This window comes from Pararge aegeria, chromosome 24, assembly GCF_905163445.1.
Source record: "Pararge aegeria chromosome 24, ilParAegt1.1, whole genome shotgun sequence".
Lineage (NCBI taxonomy): Eukaryota > Metazoa > Arthropoda > Insecta > Lepidoptera > Nymphalidae > Pararge > Pararge aegeria.
Window position 1 is genome coordinate 6,851,185 of NC_053203.1, and position 13,644 is coordinate 6,864,828.

A 13,644-nucleotide genomic window follows, 5' to 3' on the forward strand; every position below is an offset into this window, starting at 1 on the left:
AAACTTGTAAGTGTGTAATCAACAAATAATATTAAATTAAAAAATAAATGTATAAGTTTAAAATAATGGAAATATTTACTCTCTCTGGATATAAAATAAGCAGACGTTCTAGAATTTAAAGAAGACAACCAGACAACTCTGTGTCGCGAAACCTATAATAATTATGTACTTTTTGACTTCATTTACTTTAATAAAAGAAGGAGGTACTCAATTCAGGAATGTTTTTAATGTTTGTTACCGATCAAAACTCCATCATTTATTACCCGATTTGAACATTTCATTTTCTTTGGGAAAGGTGGTCTCATTTTCATCAGATTAAAATGTAGGTACTGGTATCCTGGGGAAATCCAGAGTACTCTTCATATAATAAAAAAATCTTAAAATTATAAATTAGAATGTAGCTGTGAGATGTTTCCCCCTGAACCCCTGAATCACTTGAATGGAGCAAATTTGTCAATCAAATTTGTCGAGGAGATAGTATTGTATCCTGAGGGAAGGAAATAAGATTACTTTGTATTCCGGGAAAGAGTTCCCATCTGATTTTATTGTATTTTTGTCTGGTTGTCTCTAATAGCAAATTAAACTTGATGTTATTTATTTAAGTAATGCTACGTTAAGCAGTGTTGGTGTTGTACTTACATGGTATGCACGCATAATTCAGATGGGTATGCACAAGTTATGCACTAAGCGGTCAGGTGATATAAAATTGACAAAATCTCCAGTAGCAGCTATTAAAACTAAACAGCACTGTAAGAGTTGTAAAAAGTTATGTTTTTATAACTGGATTTTTTTTCCCGTTTTATATCACCTGACCGCTTAGTGCATACCCTGAAGATACCCTGTATGCACGCTCATGACGCTTAGTGTTAAATGTCACACAATAAAAAATTTGGTAATAATACATTTCAAAATAATATTATAACAAAGATTTGATGTATAATTACTTCAGTATAATATTTAAGACGAACGTATCGTATCACCATATTTATATAATTTGACTTTTAGTTAACTGTTAAAAGATTATGTAAAGGTTCACACGAATAAAATAAATATGTTATGTAAAGTATATAGTTTTTTTTTTTTATATTTGCAGACATCGCTAGCTTTAAGAATTAACAAATAGCTTCTTCACAGTTATCAGCGAAATCGTTATAAATGCGAAAGTTTGTTGGTCCTTTCTTTACGCCCCTAACTAAATCACCAATTTACTTGATTTTTGGCATTGAGTTAGTTCAAGAACGTAGAGATTAAGATAGGCTTTTTATCCTAACAAACCACGGATCTGACGGATTTATAAAAAAAACCCTAATAAACGCGGATGAAGTGTATTTAAAAAATGAATAGATACACATACTAATACATGATACATGACAATGAAAACATACTATAAAAACATACTAGAAAAACTTAATTTTATGACATTTTCATACAAATTTTTATACTAAGTATACACATTCTAAACATATACACCAAAAAGTAATAAAAATGTTATTATTATTTTTTATTCCAGTATTTAAGCCCTAATTACTAGCCCTAATAAGCCTTTAATTGCAATCTTGCCCGGTACAACCAGGTAGTGATGATGCAGTCTAAGATGGTAGCGGGCTAACCTGTTAGGGAGTATGGTAGTCATAGGTACTCCTAATCGGTTTCTACGCGACATCGAACCGGAACACAAAATCGCTAAGCGGCACGTCTTTGTCGGTTGCGTGGTAAGAAGCCAGACCAGAGAAATTCACAGCGCTCAGGAATCTGTATTCGTATACTCAGAAGATGTTGACTTTACAATGAATAATTGTTAACAATTATTCATTGTATAGTCAACATCTCCTGAGGATGCTCCGGTTTCGGAGCGAAACGTGCGTAGAGGGTACATTGCCGAGTTTCTGTTTGGTGTGGGGTATACGGATTGAAGAAATTATAAATTACACCATACCGATTCTGCTGCTGTTCGCGGAGTAAAGCAAATTAAGCTTAATTTTCATAATATATTAAGGATTTCCGCAAAGTAACGCCTGCTTCTATCCAATATTTAGAAGGACAGACAAAATAACAAACAAACTTTCACATTAAACTTCCGAATATTAACTTCACTAACCAGTACTATAGGTCGACATGCAACATGCATGCATGCAATGGATGAAAGCACGTCACATTTATTTACCCTTTTAAAGGGTTAACGCTAGGTAAACACGGTTCGGGAATTGGGGTAATGATATGCGTCACTACCCCGAGAGGTAATTTAAATTTCCCTGTTTTATATTCACCACCGTACATAAAATAGGGAAATATAAATTATCTGCAGGTGAACTGATTTCAGTTTTAATGTTTTCTTTTCTATTTATGCACTTAACTGTCAACATCAACATGATCATTATCAAAACCTTATGTGCCCACTCTGGGGCACTGGTCTCCTTTCAGATAATGAAAGGTTCAGGCCGTAGTCAACCACCCTGGCCATGTGCAGATTGGTGCACTTCATACGCCTTTGAAAACATAATGAGGAACTTTCAGTTACCTTGTGAAATATTCCTTAGCAGGTGAAGAATATTATATGTCATTTTAAGAATATTATTGCCTTAAAACACAAGGCTTAGAAAAGTTAGGTGTTGGTAACAGAACTCAGTCCCCCCAAAAGTGAAGCAGGCTGCTACTACTACAAAGCTATCACCGCTTAACGTAATGTTAGCTTACTATGTTATGAATTCATCATTGTCGGCCCATGAATGGGCCCATGAATGGGCACAGGTCTGCTCTAAGATTTAAAAGAGTTAAGGTAATAGTACGCTGAGTGAGTTGGTAGACGTCACAAGAATTTGAGAAAATAGAGAACTCTCCCGGGCATTTGCATCTCGATGGTTTCCTGCACCGTTTAAGAAAAGTGATAAATTCAAAAAGGTTTTATTCATGTGGACCTATCACGGGCACTTCTGAAGCGTTCATACATATATTATTACTATTATCGGGAGGTGATGGTAATAACAACATTCGTTAATTAAAAGATGTAAATTGCTTATATTAAAACACGCATAGCTTCGAAAAGTAGGAGGTGCGTGCCGGAAATCGAACTCAGTTCCTCCGAAAAGGATAACTGAAGCCGAATATCGTCTAGTTTAAATAATAATACAGTGCAACCTCGATATAACAAATCGGAGGGGAACAAGAAAATATTCGTAATATCAAGTAATTCGTTGAACTGAGGTTTGTTATGTTGAGGTTAGATTGGTCTAAAATTCGTTATAAAGAGGTAAAAGAACTTTTACGTTTCTGAGCCATTTTAACTTAAATCTTTAACAATAGTGACGAGCAGAGGTGTTTACATTACTTTCCATCAAAACAACAATGATTACTGTACAAACAAAAGCGTGTCGAAACATGTCGAGACATGAATCACATTATAAGATTAAGAGTTATATTAATGGTGGAAACTTTATATAAAGGTTTTGGGTTGGCAAAATTCGTTAATTAGAGGTACGAATACTTTTTCTTGATAGTTCAAAATTCGTTATAAAGAGGTTGTACGCAAAGAATGTTCGCAATGTAAAGGTATATTTTATATTGACTCTAATGGACAATTTAAGGGGATTACGAAGAATTTGTTAAAGAGGAAATCGTTATATTGAGGTTGCACTGTAGTAGTATTTTGTATGGGACATGTGTAACACATTTTTGATCGAATTATTTTTCTCTCCCATTTCGTCTATGGAAGCCTTGAAGACAATCCAGAAGTTTTCAATGTCAAACATTCCTTTAATAAATCCGGTGTATCAATATTCCGGCATTACGCTATCAAAGCAACATTTTATATTTACCTATAGCCTTCGAATCGGACGCTGATGGGAAATCGATACAACGATATACGTTGCGGAATTAGGTAGAATATGCCGAAATAAAATTCTGCGCTTCATTCATTCATTTTGCATAGACTACAATGATTTCGGACGCTTGTGGTGATGTTTCGATTCCTGAGTCGGGCTAAATGTTGTTAGATTTGTTTGTCCAGAAATTCTAAGTATCAGTCTGGAGTCAGGAAGTAGCGCGGGCAGGAGATAAGACGCGTCGTGTCGGGGTATATTGGGTAGAATACCGGTTGAAAGAGTGTATAAGTAACGAGTAACTCTCATATGATACGAATATGCATAAATGTCAATTCCCCATAGGCATATGGGGAATTGACATTTATGCATATTCCCCCATTCCCCATTTGAACAGAATATTACGAATTCTGTTCAAATGGGGGTCTTTCTGGCTTCTTCTCGGTAGAATCTCCCTTTCGAACTGATATCATTTCGGTCTCTACAAATAACAAGACTTGAAGTTGCAAAAAACCTACTTTTAAATATATTAATGTTGAGCATGAGTTTATTGCTTCTAAGACGCTTTTGTATAAACCAAACGTTTGTATTGAAGCGGTGATTGCCCAGTGGTAAAGAATTCAGCTTTAGTTTTAGGGGGCCGAGTTCTTATCCCAGCAAGCACCTTTAACTTTCCTAAGTTATGTGCGTTTTAAGCAATTAAAATATCACTTACTTCAACGGTGAAGTAAAACATCTTGAGGAAACCTGCATGCCTTAGAGTTCTCCATAATGTCCGTAATCCACACTGGACCAGCGTGGTGTACTAAGACTTACAGCCTAAACCTTTCCCATTATGGGAGGAGACCCGTGCCCTGTAGTGGGCCGGTAATAGGTTGATATGATGATAAAACGTTTGTATGTATGTACCTTTTATTATTAGTTTATGGTAATGCAAAACGTTAGAACATACCGCCATAATAATAACACATGAAACGGTTTTAGTATATTTTAGTGCCTATTCCGACAATAAATATAATGTATTAGATCGTTTCCCTTGACCGTGGAGCGTGTCGTTCCCACGAACAGTGCCAGGCACGGACCGACCAAATATGAATCAATTGTAGGCAACATTGAAAACAGGGGTCGCGTGCGAGTGTGGAGAAACATAAGTGTTTTACTGAGTCGATGTTCACTAACGGTACACACTACGAGTATGTCTACACCTTGCCCATTTTCCATTATTCCATTTTCATAGGTAAAAACGTTGTTAAGTTTGCCATATTCAAAACCATTGTAGTTTTACTGAAACTTTAAATTCAACCATTTTAACATTTTAGACTTGCCTGCTATCTCACTCTCACCACTGCGCCAGAGGGGTCGGTACAATTTTTATAATCTATTTGCATGTCGGCGCAAATATAGTAAGCTAGACCGATAGGTCCGGTTTGAACCTAGTCTTAGATTTGATCAACCCGTTACCGATCATGGAACTCGTCTCACAACGAGAACGGTCGTAGTCTAGTTTGAAAACAGACACTATTGAGAACTATCAGGCGTTTCCTCACGATGTTTACCTTCGCCGTTAAACCAAGTAAAGTAATTCTCAAATCACATATAAGTAAGAAAAGTTAGAGGTGCGTGCCGGAGTCGAACACAGCCTCCCGAAAGTAAAGCCGAAGTTCCACCCACGGCTATCGCCACTACTAGATTTGCTATTTGATTTGATTTCTATTCGCATCTATTAGGCATATATTCAGTTCAAGGCCAATGTCGACTATAATATGATCAATGTCAAAAGTTTTTTGTGGAATAATTGCGCACGCAGTAAATCGATACACAAAAATAATATTGATGTGTAGCGTCTGCGATTTCGACAAAACTGTCTTTATATTAAGCTCATAATATGATTATTTCAACGACAGTATGTCTATTTGTCTGGGCTAATCGCAAACGAAAGAATAAACCTATTCCGACGGAACTTTTACATGCAGGCAGTTTACCAACGGCAGGAGACATTTAGGTATTGAAAAAACCATTAAGACTTTTACTAAAATCCGCACTAAATGGGTGAAATGGATGGCTTGTGAGATTGAGTGTCACTGCAATGTTTTTGAAAATAAAAAACTTGACATGGAATTAGAGTAATGAAAAAGGAAAACTTTAATAATTATTATCAAAAATTATACGTACGATGTCGCTACTTCTCCTAGTATCTAATACGTGGATTTTGGAAATTCAATATATGTCGCAGTAAGTTTCGCCTTTATAGTTTTATATAATAGTTTTAGCTGGGCAGGATCCGCGTGTTTTTTTTTATTATTTTTAAATGCAAATGGGTATGCCTAGTGGTTACGGCAGATCCCTGCTAATATCAATGTAAGTTTGTTTGTTTCGCTTTCACGCAAAAACTACTTAACCGATCCTCATGAAACATTGTACACATATTCTTGGAAGTGTTAGAAGTAATATAGGATACTTTTTATCCAGAAATTAAGCTCGGTTCCTTTGGGAGAGGGGATGAAAGTGTTTGATGATTTTACACCATAACTTCGACAAATTATAACCGATTTAAAGATTTTTGTACTATAGCGGTTATAATATGTGTTTCATTTTTTTCCAAACTGTGGTTGGAGATAGAGGACAGAACTCCTCAGCGGACAGCAGCAAAAACCCCATTTAAGGCATAGCGATACTGAGTACTTAAATTTTTTTTAGAACTACAACTAAATTTAATGCCACATCAAAAAGCAAAATCAAAAGCACACGAAGTCGCGGGCAACAGCTAGTTGGAAAATAATTGTTGTCACCAACCCTCCTCTGCCCGGGGGTGTTATACGAGGCGAATAAGGTAATAAAACAGAGAGCGGGCGTCAGCTCACCATATACTGCGATCACCAACCCGTCTGCCCAGCTCGGTTATTACGAGCGAACCCTTCCGTCGAGAGAGGCCTCTAGTCCAGCAATGTTCTGTTATAGGCTTTTATTTTTGTTTGTATCAGTTACGACGAGGATTGAAACGATTTATCATTAACTTTGGTTGTAAGATTTCAGTCATGAGGCAGCTACAAACCAACAGCTGCCCTCTATACACATTACACTGAACTTCATGAAAATAAATAAATCTCGTCTAAGCTATGACGTCAACAAACCACCATATTTTATGTGTTATTACACCGCCGAATGACAGCTGGTCACATATCGGCTTACCACATAAACGAGAATAAAGATATTTCGTAAGAAAAATATGAAAATGTTCCAATAATTTCGCAACAACACCTAATGCCACCTAGCGGGATCTACGTAAACTTCTTACTGGGGAACTTATTGGACAACGTCCAGAAATATTAGCGACCGCACGTTTAACCCAGCCCGATTTGTTGCAGTGTTCATTACGGCCGCAGGAGTACAGTGCCGCCCGACACTAAATCCACACAGATCCTTATCTCAGCCGCCAAGCAGAATTGATGAGTTTCGTTCTGATGTCAGTGGTTATCAGTGTAATCGCCCCATGGACACAGGGCGACACTTTATGGGACATGTTCCTTGCATAACGGCCGACTTGCACAGTGGGCAGCGACCATGCTTTCTGAATCCAAGGCCGTGGGTTCGATTCGTACCACTGGAAAATGTTTGTGTGATGCATATGAATGTTTCTCAGAGTCTGGGTGTTTATCTGAATATTATAAGTATTTATGTATATTATTGTATAAAAATATTCATCTTAGTACCCATAGCACAAGCTACGCTTACTTTGGGGCTAGATGGCGATGTGTGTATTGTCTACACTTGGAAGAACTATCAATTTTTCTAAATTTTAAAATGCAAAAATTTTCGGAACCGATAGGATTTGAACCAGCGACTCTCGGGCAATCGCTGCCTGAGCGCTTTCTCCAATTAAGCTACGGCTCTCCTACCGTCGATGCCGGACCTGGGTCTTATTGTAAGATGACGCTACAGTCGCTGTAAGACTGATGTGATTGTTTTTTTAAAACGTTAAAAACGATATGGCATACGTACATATTAAATATATCGTACAGAACCTGTTTTTTTTTAAATGCTATGGGAAAGTACTCGTTATTTTCAATTAGGCCTAAGTATGCTAGCAAATAACGTAAATTCGCAAGTTACGCGAGCTGACGCAAAACTGGCCCGTAACAAGTCGTAATACGAGGTAATCAATTATCAGTATTAGCGCACAATGACCTATTTGCTTAAGTAATAGCGTATCAAACGCTAATTACCTGCCTACTTCAATTATTAGTTATTGTTTCAGCGAAAAACTATTGCATTTCGTTATTTAAGTTACATAGTCACTATACCATTTTTGAAGCGGTAATAGCCTAGTGGGTAATGTTTCAGCTTTCCTTTCGTGGATACCGAGTTCGATTCGAACTCGGTCGAGTGGCGCTACTACCATACAAGCCGAAAAGCCGGGCTTGCGTTACAATAAATATCTCTTTTAAATTTTTCTCGACTATTCCGAAATGAAATTAACAAAATAATTAAAACTTGATAACAATGAGGATATCAATACAATGTTTTAACTTTTGCTCAATAATGTTTATACTCTTTGTCTATTTTACTGCAAGCACTACGTTACTCTGGCAGGTAGACTCTGTGGTAGCAACCGGCCAAACGGCGCGGCGCCGCGCCGAACTATCACTATCGCGCTCTTCGCGTGTCTTCGTACGCGATCGGAGGTCCCGCTTTGTCTCGCTCACACTCATTTGCTTATATGGGGCTTTTATTTTACTGCTCTCTCTCATAGAAATTTCAATGTATTTAGCAGAGACAATCTAGATTATTTAATAATTTAGTATGGAGATCAAATGCCAGATTGCGAGTTGAAGTTAGTGAAGATGACCAGCGAGCGAATTGAAACAACTTCACGCGTGTTATTATTTGCGTTACAACTAGTTAACACTTGACAGATTCATTATTATTGATTAGTAACTACTCGTAGTTAGGAGTTTATTATTGTTTTTCTTTGAGGTGAATTTGAGTTGAATTGTGAATTTTACTGGTTTGTTTCCTTACAAATTATAGTAAATATTGTTAAATATGAGCTCAAATTGTGTGCAAATTGTTTCTGTGGCGAAATCAAAAAATTGGCGAACAACAGGTAATTTTTTTTAATTTAAAAATTGTTCGTTTGCTTTGCATATTTTTTTTCTAATGAAAAGAATGGTTGGAACACGGCTGGCTACGACATAAATTACCAGGCATCATAAGAGTTAAAGAGAAGAGAACTCAAAGAAACACTTGGGATTTCTATGATTACTTTTTTATGTTGGCAAACATTGCATAGAAACTTCTGTATCATAATTCGCGTGCTACCCTTAATCTTAGTATTTTTCAAAGATTTGTTGATATTGTTTGACATTTAGCACAACAAGAATGGTGACTTAGAGATCATGGCGAGTTAAATTCGTCCTTTAGGTACCTGGGCTTGCTCAAATTCAAAACCCTAGGCACGCCACTGAGTTCGAGCCCTGGCACTCACCACTGACTTTTCGGAGTTATGTAAAAACAATTTAAGCAATTTAAATATCACTTGTTTTAAAACCGTGAAGGAAAACATCGTGAGGAAACCTGCATTCCTGAGAGTTCTGCATAATTTTTCTCATAAATTTTCTCAAAGGCTTGTGAAGTCTACTAATCCGCACTTGATCGGCGTCGTAGACAACGGCCTAAACTTTTCTCATTGATTATTCTGAAAGGAGATAGTGAGTCGGTAATAGGTTGATGATGATGATGATTGTACTCTAAAAACTATATTGACGGCCGATTGGCGCAGTGGGCAGTGACCCTGCTTTCTGAGTCCAAGGCCGTGGGTTCGATTCCCACAACTGGATAATGTTTCTGTGATGAACATGAATGTTTTTCAGTGTCTGGATGTTTATCTCTATTTTATAATCATCAGTCATCTTAGTACCCATAGCACAAGCTACGCTTACTTTGGGGCTGAATGACGATGTGTGTATTGTCGTAGTATATTTATTTATTTATATTTAGCTTGAAAGAATAGCCTATTAATTAATTAAATGTGCATACAATGTACTTGACATTTAGTTTCAATAACTTGATTGACAGATTACACAAGCCCGTTCTCGAGACAGATTAACAACGCAGTCTATATAGATTTTATCATAGATAAATAATAAATTATGAAATCTGCAAATGGAGGGTCGCTTTGTTAGATGCAATTAATTGGTTGATTAGCAACAATGGAGGTCGATGGATGACCTCATCCTGTCTTTTTGGTAATTATCTGTGGCGAAGTGACAATCAAGGAGTGGTGGAAAATGAAAAAAAAAATATATCCTGGTATTGGTCAAAAACCTTGTTATGATCAGAGTGATTGTCCTATTGAATTGCCAAAATTTTTCAAAGATCGATTCTACTTTTAATTACAACTTCTTGGGACCGCTATACATCGGTGTAGTCTTCATAGTCTTAAACCAATTTTAAACCTATTATGAAAATTGAGCTTAATTTGCTATACTCCGCGAACAGCAGGAGAATCTGTATGGTGTAATTTATAATATCTTATTGAGTAAATTGAATGAACTCTAATAATCAAAAAACATTAGTAGTACATTTTGCATATCACGTAATTAACCAGTCAAGTTAAACTATCGAAATTGGTGGTAACCAAAAACTTTACTAACAAAGTCTGGTGCCTAGGTAACGTTAAGTGCTATCCAAATTGGTACCAAAACTTTTTACATGCGTTGGTTAAATTATTACTGGGAGTGGGTGGTAATGTTCCGATTTAAGAATAAGTACCCTTACCGTCCAAAACTCGTCACGTCAGGAGAAATGCTGATTTATTTACCTGTGGACAAAAAAGGAAATTATTATTTACGATGATGTGATTAGGTACTGGAAGCGTTGATAGCCTAGTGGTTAGGACTCCGACTTCTCTTGCGGGGAAAGCCACCAGTGGGAACCCTTTTACCCGTGTTTTTAAACCCGTTTCAAGCAATGAAATATCACCAAGAAGGGACAATCCTGAGTTAACCTGTATGCCTGAGAGTTCTCCGTAATGGTTCTCAAAGGCGTGACAACGTGAAGTGTCGAAATCCGCTCTTGGCCTAAGTCTTTCTCTTTCTGAGAAGAGAACCGTGCCCTGTAGTGGGACGGTAAATGATTGACAATGACGATGATGAAAACTTTCCTTTAAAAAAATTTACAAGAACTATCTGTCTAAGATTTCAGAACGCCTGTACCTTATCAAGCTCATTCTAAGCACATATTGGTAAGCGCGTAAAGCTGGTTATCAAATGGAGATTAAACTTTAATAGACGAGGCGTACCGATGTCAATAATTCAATTAAAAGCTTTGAATATCCTTACTAATATAGTAAATGCGAAAGTGTGTCTGTCTGTTTGTCCTTCCTTTACGCCCCAACTGAGCAACCAATCAACTTAATTTTTGGAATAGAATTAGTTATAAGTACGGAGATCAACAGATACTTTTTATCCCAGGAAAACAGACCGTTTCCACAACCTAAACAACAAAAGGGTAAAAAACCCGTTATAAACGTGAACGATAACGGGCAACCGTTAGTTATATTTGTAATCATCTAACTTTTACTAAAAGGGAAAACCAGTAGCAGTCAATATAAATTTCTTAACACCTCTACAATAACATGTAAGTTAAACCGCTATGCAAATTAAGAGTTAGCACCTATAAAAACTGTTTCATATTGATGTCGTATTTAAAATAGCAACTAATAAAACTATAAAGTTAATATATTGTAGGTATAGCATTTTAATATCTCTATTCAATTAAATCCTTTATTCTATATCTTATAATAGAACTTACTGATATCATAAATTCGAATGAGTGTTTGTTTGTTCTTCATTCACACCTCAACTCAGCAACCCGAACCCAGCACTTGAAGTTTTTTGTCAGTCAGAGTAAGGACGAAAAGTAACGTAAGCTAATTTTTACAAGAAAACCAACGGCTAACGGGATTTATAAAAAGCCTTGATAAAAGCGGTCAAAGTTGCAAACATTTTTTTTTTAATTTTTCGGACAAAAAGTGTCCTCTTACATCTTAAAAAAAATACTTCTGTGACCCTTAATTAAGATGGGTGCAGTGGTTAAGCCAAACATTGGTGTCAAGGCAACATGCAACCTGGAACGCATTTATAACATGAGTATAGAGGTAATAAGTACCTACTCTAAGTAATAGGGGCATCTCAGATATTCTCAATCGCACGACATCGACCCTGGCCTTGCCCGCAGTGCCCGGAATAGGTACACTAGAATTATTTATACTCACTCCATTAGAGAATAAGGTAGTAGGTACTTATACAATAGACGCTAGAGTAATGCGGCTCTACGGATAGTAGGGATGTATGTGCGACAGCATAAATCAATCTATTGTGCTGAATGGAGAACAGTTTAGCTAAGTCGGTGACTGAAACACCATTATCATAATTTCCAGTGATAGACCTCCACTGCTGGACATGCCCACGGATTCGCACAAGCCTAATCTACCGTAAAAACACTACCCTATTGCGGTTTAGCGGGCTTTAACAATTATTAACACATTTAACTGATGGCCCAGTGAGTAGGAGCTCGAATAGTCTTTCCGGAGGCCGAGTTCGAATCCCAGCACGCATCTCTAACTTTTCTAATTTATGTGCGTTTTTAAGCAATAAAATTATCACTTGCTTAAACGCTAAAGAAAAACATCGTGAGGAAACCTGCATGCCTGAGCGTTCTACATAATGTTCTCCAAGGTGTGTAAAGTCCACCAATCCGCAGTGGACCAGCGTGGGGGGCTAGGGCCTTAACCCCTTCAGGTTATGGGATGAGACCTGTGCCTCGTAGCTGGCCGGTAATGGGTTGATATGATGCTGATGATGATGATGTAGTAACTTCAAAGCATTTTATTTCATTCTACGATTGATGCACTCCATTTTTTCTTGTCCTATGTAAACAATGTTTCAATTACTTTTTATTTTAAAAATAATAAAACCGTACATTCATAGAGAATATCTCTATTTTATTTTACACTATAATGGAAAAATATAGTATACATATGCCACAATTTGAATCTATCTTATACTAAAATATAAAGTCTTTAAATTTTTTATTATTTCATGTTAATTTATTTTAAAGTAAAAGTTCATCCTTCGAACTCTGTGCGGTTGGAGTCTAGACTACTAAATAGCCAAGTCTGGAAACGAGCTATCAGTATTCCCGTAAACTAGCTGTCTAGAGCCCAAACTAATGGAATGAGATAGACGACAAAGAGTAATTTAAAAGCCACCAGTATGCCTATAGAGTTAGGTACTCGTATACCAGTTCAGTTGTCAATGAACAATTGAATTGTTTTTCACTAATTAAATTTAAACAATAATAACCTAAAATAACCTATGTACCAAGCTAAAACTAAAATAAGACAGACGACAAAGAGTAATGTGAAAGCCACCAGTATGCCTACAGAGTAAGGATCTAGTATACCAGTTCAGTTGTCAATGAATAAATGAATTGTGTTTCACTAATTAAGCTTAAACAATAATAACCTAAAATAACCTATGTACCAAACTAAAACTAAGACGACAAAGAGTAATGTGAAAGCCACCAGTATGCCTCAATTGGATTGCTTTTCACTTATTAAACTTAAACAAAAATAACCTACGATAACCTATGTACCAAACTAAAACTAAGACGACAAAGAGTAATGTGAAAGCCACCAGTATGCCTCAATTGGATTGCTTTTCACTTATTACACTTAAACAAAAATAACCTACAATAACCTATGTACCAAACTAAAACGAAATGAAATCTAAAACGTGTTTGAAACCACCACAGCGAGGCATAGAGT

At 36.6% G+C, this 13,644-nt stretch overlaps 1 protein-coding gene across 1 annotated transcript in view; it reads right to left on the minus strand.

Moving 5' to 3' along the window:
• The window catches only part of LOC120634432 (dual specificity tyrosine-phosphorylation-regulated kinase 2), a 214,323-nt gene that overhangs the window by 65,612 nt on the left and 135,067 nt on the right, over positions 1 to 13,644 (minus strand). The gene's annotated exons all lie outside the window — the stretch shown is intronic.